The sequence below is a fragment of the Vulpes vulpes genome, chromosome 1 (genome assembly GCF_048418805.1).
Source record: "Vulpes vulpes isolate BD-2025 chromosome 1, VulVul3, whole genome shotgun sequence".
Classification (NCBI taxonomy): domain Eukaryota; kingdom Metazoa; phylum Chordata; class Mammalia; order Carnivora; family Canidae; genus Vulpes; species Vulpes vulpes.
The window spans coordinates 100499415-100512129 of NC_132780.1; positions in this window are offsets into that span (position 1 = coordinate 100499415).

The following is a 12715-nucleotide window of genomic DNA, read 5'->3' on the forward strand; positions in this document are numbered from 1 at the left end:
CATGAAGACAAATAAAAACAATTCCACAATCTTGGGGAGGAAATACATGAGGGCACATTAAGACTCAAGTAAGTATATTAATAACTCATTTAACAATGAATGATGAAATTGTTTAGAGATGTACAAGGCAACTTCTAGCTAGATAAGCAGAATCCAGGGGAAAAAAAAATTGGACTTTTCAGTTGTATTCTAGTGATGAGGACTTGTGTTTTCTATCAGAGGCTAGAGTTAATTTCCAAGGCAAATAACTCAAATGGCACCAAGCAAAGGATGAGCACCCTAAGTAGGCATTTATTATAAGGGTTTAGTGGCTTAAGTTAACTAACAGAAATATACAAAAACAAATAATAACATATTTATTTGCAAAGTCTGCACAATGGTAGATTTAAAATATATATTTATAAGGCTGATAGGAGATCAAGAATCATCTCTCTCTATAGTAACACTAGATTTCTTACAAATTGAGAAGAAAACTTATAAAAAATAGAAGTAAAATTGCATTCTAATTCATAATTCACAGCATAGCAATCAAATGACAAAAGAAAATGGGGAGATGCTAAAATACATTAGGAAAATGTAAAACAAATACAATAAGGTAAACTTCATACCTCTTAATTCATAATTTCTATGAATTCATGATTCATAAAATATTCATAATTTTTTTTACCATACAGAAAAATTATAAAAACTACTGGTAGAGATGGGACAAAAAAGACACTAGCACATTGGTCATAGAAATATGAAGTATTATGCTCTTTTTGTTTATTTATTCAAGAGATATGTTTGAACATAATAGATGTCGGCACTCTTCTGAACACACTGCTGAACAATAACAGAAAATTCCATATACTCTTCTGTACACTTGGGATATACTGTTGAACAACAGAGCTCCTTGTGGAGCTTATATTGTAGCATAATCTCCAATCTGGGAGCATCAGTTAAAACTAAATAACCATGTGTATTTCAACATAGAAATTCTAAACCTGGTTTGGTTTCTCATAATTGTGCTTTTATGCATAAATTATTAAAATTTAAATATTTTAGTATATAATTTTATGAAGGTAAAAAAAATCTAAAAACCAAGTGAATGTTCAACCTTTAAAGAATTGACTCAATTATATATATTCCAGAAAATATTATGCAGTCATTAACATAAAAGAGTTATCTCAGATGACCTAGGGGAATGTACAGAAGTTATTTTTTAGTAAAAATAAGAAAAAAAGAAAAAGAAAAAAGTAGCACTATGTAAATAACACATTCCTACTTTTGTAAAAGTATAAGACCAAAAATCTGATGTGTAGATATATATATATATATATATATATATATATATATATATATAGTATATATTTATGTATATTACTCTACGGAGTTATATATCAATAAAGAAAATACGGTGGATGCACTCTATTCTTAATACCACTGGGGAAATAAAGTAGAAGAGTGACTAGGAGTAAACACACAGGGGGAATGTGAAGAGGGTACATAAAATAGTTTGCATTTGTATATGCATGTTTTCCACATAAATTAAGATAAAAGAAATATTGGTGACTATAGCCACTACTTATACATTGTTCATTATTTCCTAGAAGCATGCTACTAAATTCCACTCCATCTTTCACCCTTGTTTCATGCCATTACTATCCTCTTTTAACAAATAAAGAAATGAAGTTTGAAGCCTTTCATTCATTTCTCCCAGTTCAGAAATCTGGAAAGTGGAGTTGAGAGTTAACACTTGAATCACCTGACCAAAGTGTCTTAGTACGATGTGGTACCAATATTACAGAATATAAGATAACTTCATCAATGATAAAGGGAAAATGACTTTGCAACAATAGTGAATATACGTTGTAGTTGGTTTTCTTTCTTTTTTTTTTTGCAGAAAAAATTCTTTTTTGAAAGAATTAAATATGTATGTGTCTGCTTTGTGATTTTATCATAATTCCATTAAAAGATTATAGCTAAGGATGAGTGGGCAAAAAAAATTGTTTGTGATTATATATGTAAAGTCAGCGGACTTTGTATAACTGTTGAGAAAGCCAGATTTTTTTTTTCTTTTTTGGTGTTGTCTGTTATTGATTCCTCGTTGATGCCATTTTAGAGGAGCAAGCTGTGCTCCCAACCATGTTATTCCTTATGACAGCAAGTCACATTCTTACCTTTGGGAAACTTAAAGGTGTTGAACTTTACAACTGTCTCTGCCTTTTAACTATGCTTTTCCCCTACTCCATTTTGTTCCCATGACAGCCTAGTGTCCAGCATTTGTTGAGCATAGTGTTGCCCAAGAGAGAACTAGTCATGCAGTGATTTTGAGTATTTTCTTTTCTTAGAGGGTGACTCTTCGCGCTTCTTGAGTTGCAATGACAGGAAAATTAAGGTTGCTTGATTTATTAGCAAACAATTTATATGAAGTCAACCTCGTGACTGAGATATCACATCAGAACAGTAAGTCCCATCCTTAAGTGTTTTGATTAAAAGTAAAATTCTTCACCAATCTGTATCCTTTTATTTATAATAGTATGCAATTCTCATTTCCTAGAGATTTTCAAGAATAGAAGAGATTCATACTTGTGTTTTATAGGAAACAAGTATCTGATGACTTCAGAAGGCCAACTTCAGCTATACTATTGGTAAACATTTTACCAGGAAGTAGAATTTATTAAAGTAAATTGGGAAGTTTTCCTTCCATTTCTATTTTTTGGAAGAGATGGAGAAGAAGTATTTAACCCTTCCTTACATGTTTGGTAGAAGTCTCACGTAAGAGCTTGGACTTTCATATGTTAAAGAGATTTTTGAACACTGATTTAGTTTCTCTGCTGGTTATTAGTCCATTCAAGTTTTCCTTTTCTTCCTGTTTCAGTTTTGGTAATTTATATAGAGATTTATCCATTTCTTTCAGGTTGTCCCAATTTGCCAGCATATAGTTTTTCACAATATTCTCTTATAATTATATTTCTGTGGTGTTGGTTGTTATTACTCCTCTTTCATTTGTGCATTTACTTATTAAAATAAATTTTAATTTATTTCCAGAAAATAAAAAAGTGTACTATCGATGACTTTCAAACAAAACTAGCCATGATAATTTTTCTATATGTCAGTCATTATATGTCATTATATGTCATATATATTTCTATATATTCTATATATGTCTATATATGTCTATATATTCTATATATTCTATATATGTCTATATATTTCTATATGTCATTATATGTCATATATATTTCTATATGTCATTCTCTTATAATTATATTTCTGTGGTGTTGGTTGCTATTACTCCTCTTTCATTTGTGCGTTTACTTATTAAAATAAATTTTAATTTATTACCAGAAAATAAAAAAGTGTACTATCGATGACTTTCAAACAAAACTAGCCATGATAATTTTTCTATATGTCAGTAGGTTAATTAGATCTAAAATAATCAGATATACATCAAAGGAACTTGGACCAATAATTTAAAAAATATTTTTAATATCTGGTGTTTCATTTTATTACCTTTATAAGATTTTGAGAACATGTGTATTGGTTTGAGTTTTATCTGTAAAGTATATTGGACAATATATGAAAATTATTATAATTTGTCTGTGCTTCCCTATGGAGGATCTGACCCAAGTCCTCAATGGCTATTCAGATACTAGTTTACTCTTACAGTAGTTGCTGTTCCTTTTAAAAATCATCTGTCGAAAATGATTTCAAACATTACCAAACACCTGAAACCTGCTTCCAGTTTTTCCATTTGTAAAAAATAATAATCATATCTCCCTCTCACTGTTACAACAATATTTAAAATAAAGTAGAAAGTAAAGCACTTTCTGACCCATAGATAAAGAAAAGGAAAATGGTTGATAAAGTATTATTTATTATGAGTCTATTTTTACATAAATTCATGCATTTTAAGCCACTATTGTTACATGCTGTATGTTAAGACAATGCTTCTTTTTGTTTCTGTAAAGGACCATTTACTCATGATTTAGCAACTCAGAGAAACACTTTGTAAGGGAATTCATTTAGTTATGTGAACCCAAGACCTCAATTTTCACAGGTAAATAGTAAAGCAGTTTGACTAATCTTCTAAAGCCCATCCACTTATATTTGACATGGCAATGCTTGTTAGGAAACATTTCATGGGCAAAACTGTGGATAGCAGAGCTATTTGTGTTTTCCCCTTTGGTGAAATGTGAAACTAGTGATATATATAATCCAAGACTGATTTTAGGTAGAGGGAACCAATGTATAGATTTTAACAGCACCATTATAAATAATTGGTCCTATAATCTGTTATACAATGGGATGTATTCTTATCTGCATACCTGAAATATAATTAAGAACTGTAGGAATAAATGCTATTTCCTTATAAACTCACTCCAATTGGTAGCAGTGTAAGAAAATATAATTAAACATGTGTGAGGTTTTTGGAAGCAGCTACATTTTAAAGTGTGTGTGTGTGTGTGTGTGTGTGTGTGTGTGTGTGTGTGTTTAACGTTTTATTTATTTTTTCATGAGACAAGAAAGAGAGGCAGAGGGAGAAGCAGGCTCCATGCAGGGAGCCCGACGTGGGACTCATTCCAGGGTCTCCAGGATCACGCCCTGGGCCGAAAGCAGCGCTAAACAGCTGAGCCACCCGGGCTGCCCACATTTTAAAATGTTTAGGAGGTATGACTGCAAAAGTCTTTCTTACATAGGATGATTAACTCAAAAATAGATAATATAATTTCGTACTTTCTTTCTCTTCATTGTATATCATAGCATATTTGACAAAATCTTTGCTAACGCTGTCATGTATACACATTGACATTACATGAAACAAACTCTTTCATGCTTTGCTGAAAATAACCGAACTGGCTTGGAAACCATGTGGATCAAAACTAGCTAGACTGAATGATTCAACATCGTACATTTTAGCACTAACATCAGATAGAAACATAACAAATACGTAGCTTCTGAAATACAGACTTTAATGAAGTATACGAAAATTTTAGTTCTTTAAAAAATTAGTTGGATGCAAAATATGTTTAAAAATTTACCTTTAAGGGGATCCCCGGGTGGCTCAGCAGTTTAGGGCCCGCCTTTGGCCCAGGGCGCGATCCTGGAGGTCCGGGATCGAGTCCCACGTCGGGCTCCCGGTGCATGGAGCCTGCTTCTCCCTCTGCCTGGGTCTCTGCCTCTCTCTCTGTGTGTGTCTATCATAAATAAATAAATCTTAAAAAAAAAAAAAAAGAAGAAGAAGAAGAAGAAAGAAAGAAAAGAATTTACGTTTAAGAATAATTTTTAAAATTTGTTTTAAGATTATATTTATTCATGAGAGACAGAGAGAGGTAGAGACACAGGCAGAGGGAGAAGTAGGCTCCCTTTGGGGAGCCGGATGCCGGATTCGATCCCAGGACCCCAGGATCATGCCCTGAGCTGAAAGCAGATGCTCAACCACTGAGCCACCCAGGCATCCCAGGAATAACTGAAAAAAAAAAAGAAAGAAGGAAAGAAAGAAAGAAAGAAAGAAAGAAAGAAAGAAAGAAAGAAAGAAAGAAAGAAAGAAAGAAAAAATATTATACCTTTAAGAATCAGTGTCCAGGCTGTTTTTTTAACTTTTGTGCTTTCAAATTAGTTAGTTAATAGTTACTTTTTAAAAAAATTGATCACTCAATTTTCCATTAAATAGAATCACTGCATCCTCCTATAAATATATACCACAGTGTTTTCAAAATTAATAAAATACTATTTGGGTTTTGTAGCCCAAACTACTATCATAATGATTGAGGTATAGAAGCTTTTTCTAAAATAAAAGTTTATTAATGAGTAAATAGTTTTAGACTTTCTTACTAAATCTAGATATACTCTGTATCTTACTACATATAAGAATGTGATGTGGGATGTAGTCTAACCAAAAATGATGATGTAGTTGGCGCAATTTCTATCCACACCAAGTAGAAATGTTTACTGGACAAGGACTCCTGCAATGCAAACACTCCTGATTTACTATCTCAGTTTGTTGGTCTACACATTTATTCACTAAAACATTCTGAGTTGTATCGAGATTATTTTCCTTTTGTTTGCTTTATTTTTGTCATACCTTTTCTGTCTTCTTTGCTAAACCAATAAACAATGTTACACTAAACAAGGACACATTATGACTGACAGGATATAAGGTAATTAAAATTTTAAAAATTATGAAAGGTGCACATTATTACACTATCAGCTTTCCTGGAAGTAGCAATTTATTTAGGAAACCTGAAAATAAAGTTATAAATATTAGGTAATTTCTAAAAAGTGATATATATGTATTAAAAATCAATTAGATGGATGCCTGGGTGGCTCAGTGGTTGAGCGTGTCTTCAGCTCAGGGAGTGACCCTGGGGTCCTGGGATCGAGTCCCACATCAGGCTCCCCGCAGGGAGCCTGCTTCTCCCTCTGCCTGTGTCTCTGCCTCCCTTTCTGTGGGTCTCATGAATAAATAAATAAAATATTTAAAAAAATAATTAGAGGGATATCAAATATCAAAATGAAATATAAAATATTTTAAAAACTAAATGAGTTATAATGAGTACTCATAATTCAATGAGTATCAAAAATTTGTTTGAATATTTTATATAAAGTATGGTTTGAAAGTGTCCCAGTTGGTTTTTCTGATTCTGAACCCTATGTCTTATTTGAAAAGGATAAGCAGTTTTGTATGGTGGTTATTACCAAACTTTCAAAAACGTATTGAAAAATTACTATATGCAAGAGTATGCTAGATATTATGTAAAGAGTTTATTTTTTATTGTTTTTTATAGTATTTTTTTTTTACTAAAATGTAATTGATATATAGTGTTATGTTTCAGGTATACAACATAGTGATTCAACAATTCCACATGCTACCCGGCGCTCATCACACTGAGCATAGTTACCACCTCTCACCATATAGTTATTTCAATAATATTAATAATTATCAATACTATATTCCCTATGCTATACTTTTCATCTCTGTGTCTTATTTATTATATAACTAGAAGTGTGTTCCTCATAATCCCCTTCACCTGTTTCATGCATCCCTCCAACCCCTTAGCCTCTGACAAACCACCAGTTCGTCCTCTGTATTTATGAATCTGTTTCTATTTGGTTTATTGGTTCATTTGCTTTGTTTTTTGTTTTTCTTTAATTCTGCATGTAAGTGTAATTATGTGTTGTCTTTCTTTGCCTGGCTTATTTCACTTAGTATCATACCGTCTGGGTCCATCTGTGTATCATATTTCCTAAACGGCTCAGAAATTAGATTAAAATAGTCCTTGAAAGGATTGTATTTTTCTTTCCAATTATTGGGCTTGTATTGGAAAGTCTCCCACATCATCCCGATCACCTAACCTTAAAATGTGGGTCTGTCAATTTAGCCTTTATTTCCCTCATCCAAAAACATCTGATTAGGCATCTACAAATAAAGCAAGTCTAACTCTGGATAACTTTGGCAGAAATAGAATGAAATAAAAAGCAAAAAAAATAAAAAATAAAAAATAAAAAGAATGAAATAAAAAGCTATCGTGTAGCTAACACGATTGCCAGGAAGGCCAGAGGCCCAAATCAGAATCAAAAAGAAATCAATGAAGCCCAGCTATCGTGGAAATACAAGTCATGCCAGTCCTAGGATGGCTGTTAGGATGGCGGTAGCATTTTTCATGGAACTTCTGCTGTTGCCCAACTAGACTCTCAACTCTGAGGTTACCATTACCAATAATTTCTTGATGACCTGACATCAGGATGGCTTTCCTTGCCCAGGCGTCATGTCCCCATTCTGGACAGGAGGTTGGACTGGCGACCTAAAATCTGTTGCCTCTCAATGTCGAATCAGGGCTGCAGCTGTTCCAATCAAAAGACATCATCAGTTTCTCCATCCTTGATCTGGCTCTGGTTTGGGCCTACTCATGAAGAAGAGATAGGTCATTATGAACAAAAGGGATACCGACTGCCATTCGTTTAGGACATACCCTTCATGAGGTAGGAGGACAAAAAAAATGGAAAAGTGCATTGAGAGGGGAAAAAAAGAATGAAGGTGAAGGAAAACAAAAGAGAAATTGTCAAGAAAAGGAAGGTGGAGGGGCACCCGGGGGGCACAGTGGGCTAAGTGCTCAAGTCCTGATTGCTGCTCAAGTCGTGATCCTGAGATCGAGGCCCTCGTGGGGCGTGGAGTCTGCTTAGGACTCTCTCCCGCTCCCCTGTCCCTCCCCCCCGCTCTTTTGCTCTAACATATGTAAATAAATCTTAAAATAAAAATAAAAATAAAAATAAAAATAAAAATAAAATAAAATAAAATAAAAAAGAAGGTGTGGAAATACCTCTAATTTACAGCATGGTATAATTAAAATAGCCAAGTACTTTAAAGGATAAATCTTTTGGATTTTATATTGGTTTTTAAAATATTTTTCTGAATTAAAATTTAAAAAAATGTTTTAATTCTACGTGGAAATGGAAATGTGGCCTTAAACCTTTTGGATAAAAATGTACTGGAGTTGTGATTGCTAGTAGCAAAATTATGTGACAAGAATCAAAGTGCCAGGAGCAGACGTTACTGAACAGCTTCATCAGACAAAGGGTATTGCGTCAACCTGTTCCTTAATCTGATCAATAGCTTTTCTATGGCTTGGCATCTATTATCCCTGCACCTAATCATCATGCTCCTGCTAGGTTAGCTTTGAAACACTAAGAGAATTTTCATATTTGTTTTCTAATGAGGATGATCATTTTCCATTAACCTCCACTTAAGGCTTTTAAATAAAATATAGTCGCTGATATTCTCAGAACTGTCATTAACCAGAAGCTGCGGGCCTTTTATCGCTTCCCTCTATATTCAGCTTTCCAGCTTACTCACGTTTCCTTCTTCTGTGGGACATTTTGTAAATTCTGCCCACATACCCAAAGCTATAAGCTGGGAATAAAAGGGCTTTATCACTTGTTAGGGAGATCCTTTTCCAGTTAAACTGTTCCTTGCAGCCAATCAATTTGTCAGATCAGAGGCCTATCTTTTGTGAGAGTTCCTCTGAACTAAAGCTGACAGGGTTAGGCCAGGGTCAGCTGTCTGATAAATCAAAGCGAAAGACAACTTAGAGCACTACGGTAGAGAGGGCTAGGGATTAGCACAGATGGTATTATCTGGGAGTTGACATTGATAAAAAACATATTTATAAGAGTTAGCTTGCAAGACTTAAAAAAAAAAAAAAAAAGCCCTCCTATTCCCTGCTCTCCCAAATGACATTCAGATTAATTAGAAAAGTTAGAAAAGAAGGGACTTGTAAGCCATTTATCTACCAAGTGGTAAGATTAAAAAAAAATTAAATCTTGATGGTCTTTAATAAAGAAGCTTAACAAAGATTAGGGGTTATCAATCTTCTCTGTAAGTTATCAAAACTGATTGACCTTAAATTGTATAAAAGCAAGATGCAGTGACAGTGACAAATGCTTTCCTGGAAGGTATATGTTTCAATGCTGAGAAAATTTAGATATTTATTTACTTAGAGCTTACAAATGTCATATTTTTTAAAAAATATTTTTATTTATTTATTCATAAGAGACACACACACAGAGAGAGGCAGAGACACAGGCAGAGGGAGAAATAGGCTCCATGCAGGGAGCCCAACGTGGGACTGGATCCAGGTCTCCAGGATCAGGCCCTGGGCTGAAGGCGGCGCTAAACCGCTGAGCCACCAGGGCTGCCCCAGCAAATGTCATAATTAAAATACAGTAACCATTTCAAAACATCCATAGCAGAAACAAACTGATTCCTATCAGGTGTTATTTCTAATTACATCTAAAACGTGCGATTTATTTTTACATGGGAGGTCTTGCTATGTTTGAGTCTGATAAATTCCAAGATTAAGTTTCAAAATCAATCATAAAAAAAAGTTCTCGATTTATGAGTAACTTATATGTAGAAGACGATAAGTCATGTATCTCCCCAATATGCCGTGTTATCTCAAAGTGAAAAAGCCACACCTAAGTTAACACTGAGTCTCCTTTAGTGGTGAAATACTACAAACATGCTTGGTGGCTCCAATAAAGAAATGGTATGTGGATCATCAACCATCTAAATAATTGTCACAAACTTCACAAAGAAGAATGTATTTCAGGTTAGAGGCCTAAAATGGTAATGTGAAGAATTTTTGAAAAATATAGCAGAAAGTCCCTTCTCCACTTCTTTCACTTTCCTAAGAAGATACCAAACTCAAAGGAGATTTTTTCTGATGCCACAAAACTATTTCCAATAAAGAAAGCTAATTTAGCAAATCATGAACATTTATTTTTAAAAATAAAAAATAAATTAAGAAGTTTATTCCATAGATTCTGAATCTTAATTTGGACAACTTTGATTTGTATGTAAAACAGAATAAAACAGTATACTGTAATATTATATATACTTATAGCTACTGTGTAAGATGCCAAGACAACGCAGTGGAAAAAGAAAAAAAAAAAACTAGGAAAACGGAATCAATTTAAAAAATTCTTGAGAATAAATGAGGCATTTTAAACTACTCTGTGAATGATAAAAGTTTTATTATTAATTTTTTTCCAGATTTTGAAATAAGAATTACATATTTTAAGTGATAATGGCATGCTTATGAGATTTGGCTTGTTTTAAATGTTCCTTCCTGATGGAACCTAGGACATATATTTGTTCAGGTAAATTTAAGAAAATATGGGATTAAATATTCACAATAATGCTCTGCTGTAAATGTCTGTTATATGAAGTCATATTTTTAACTGATTAGACTGCAATATCTAAAGCAACATTTTAAAGAATAGATATTAAATATTTAAAGCTTTTAAATAAAATTTAACTATGTGTTCATCCTTAATTTATAGTCTAAGGTATTTGCTATGTTCATATATTTCATATACTTAATGAATTGAAACACATAGTGATTTCTTAAAAACTTTCACAAGAGGTATGGGATGGCATGGAGGGACTTCATTAGGCAGGTATAAGAAATCAAAATTTAAATATAAAATAGGAAAGACTGTGGTGATTTGGATAAGTAATTCAGTTATCCAATATTGAATCTCTCCTCTTTGTCTTCTTACTCCTTCTCTTCCTTCTTCTTTTTTGGCATAGTTTTTTTTTTTAATGTAAGAATCTGGAAAAAAACATTTACACTTTTTATGACAAGTGAAACGATGCAATCTCTGTAAGTGATAAATTAACTAAAAATAATACCAACAAGTATTTTGTTTTAGAAGCTATAATAACCTGAGGTATCTACTGTTTGGGAGATGTTCTACATTTTGACAAAAAAAGTCTATTTTTGTTTGCCAAAACTTACAGTTTATTTGGCTCAAAAACGCACACTCTTGGAGGAAGAAAAGAAATAAATTAAAGAGAAATAACAGCTTGCTAATCAAAGTAAAACATATTTAAAGCCTAGTGAACAAAACTAAATGAAATGTTCTAAAGGACTTGATACTCATTCTAGCCAGAAACTTTTGTAGGTACCTGTAAGAACAAAGTTTATTAGGGCAGACACGATAAGCAAGCATTTACCCCCACTCTTATATGATGTCCAGGAACTTGGAGTTGTTCCATGAAATACAGAAATGAGATATGAAAATGATTTTTTAGATGGCATGAAAGAGGAAGAGTCTGTCCAAGTGCTTGTTTCTTCTATGGGGGCATGGGCAGGTCATTTGTATTTTGGGGGAAGGAAATAATTGAAGTATAATAAAGACTTCTGTGATGGCACCAAAAACAGAACAATATGATTGTCCAGATTCTAAAGCTATAAAAGGGGTGGGGGACTAATCCATGGTAAATATAAGACATGGTTCTTTGACTCAGAAGAAAAGAGAAACACACGTACCTGACCATGATTATTGAGATGTAAACGATTCCAACAGTAACATTATCAAGTAGGGCAAAAGAAATATCAAGATGTTCATCAATGAAATATTTCCCAATGTTTTCTGAAGCCAGATAGATATTACAGAGACAGCATTTACATTATAAAAGTGGAAGAGAAAACCCACAGATCTAATTTACACCACTAGATACATCCATGGGTAGGGCCAAGGCAGCATGATGGCAACTGTTCACCAAAGATGCACCATCCTGACTAATATCAGAGGGAGATGTTTTCCCAGGCAATGTAAGTGTTTCCATAGGAATTGGGGGGGAGCAAGGAAGATTCGTATACAATGACCACATCACTCTTTGGCATTTTTCTTGATTGTAAGTAGAATAATTAGACCTCACAAGCCGTTACATTACTGATATGGAATGGAATACTCTGGAGTATGTACCAAAAAAGAAGAAGACTGATCATTGTTCATTAATGAGGCTTCCTCCAAAACCTAGAAAAATTCCAAAGCTCTTTTTCTAGATATTTCAAACGCTCCCCTTGGAATAAAGGGAGGCCTTTATCCAACATTCAGATATCTTTTGGGGACATATTTTAGAACAAAACATTAGAATTGTGTTGAGCTTTAATACATAACAGCATTCACTCAAAGTGAATAGACAAAAAATGGCATTGTGACAATATTCACCAAAGAAGCCTCAAATGACACAGATCAATGGCAACTGTGGTTCCAAATACCTCCCGAGAGTTCTTAAGAAATGGAGTAAACCTCCTGGATTTTCCTGATCAGTTCTTCACCCACCTTTCTAATTAAAAATAAAGTATCATGCCATGGTTGTGTTCCTTGTCAATAAAGAATGCAGATGTGGTCCCAAAGAGCCATTTGGCACAGAATTCAAGAA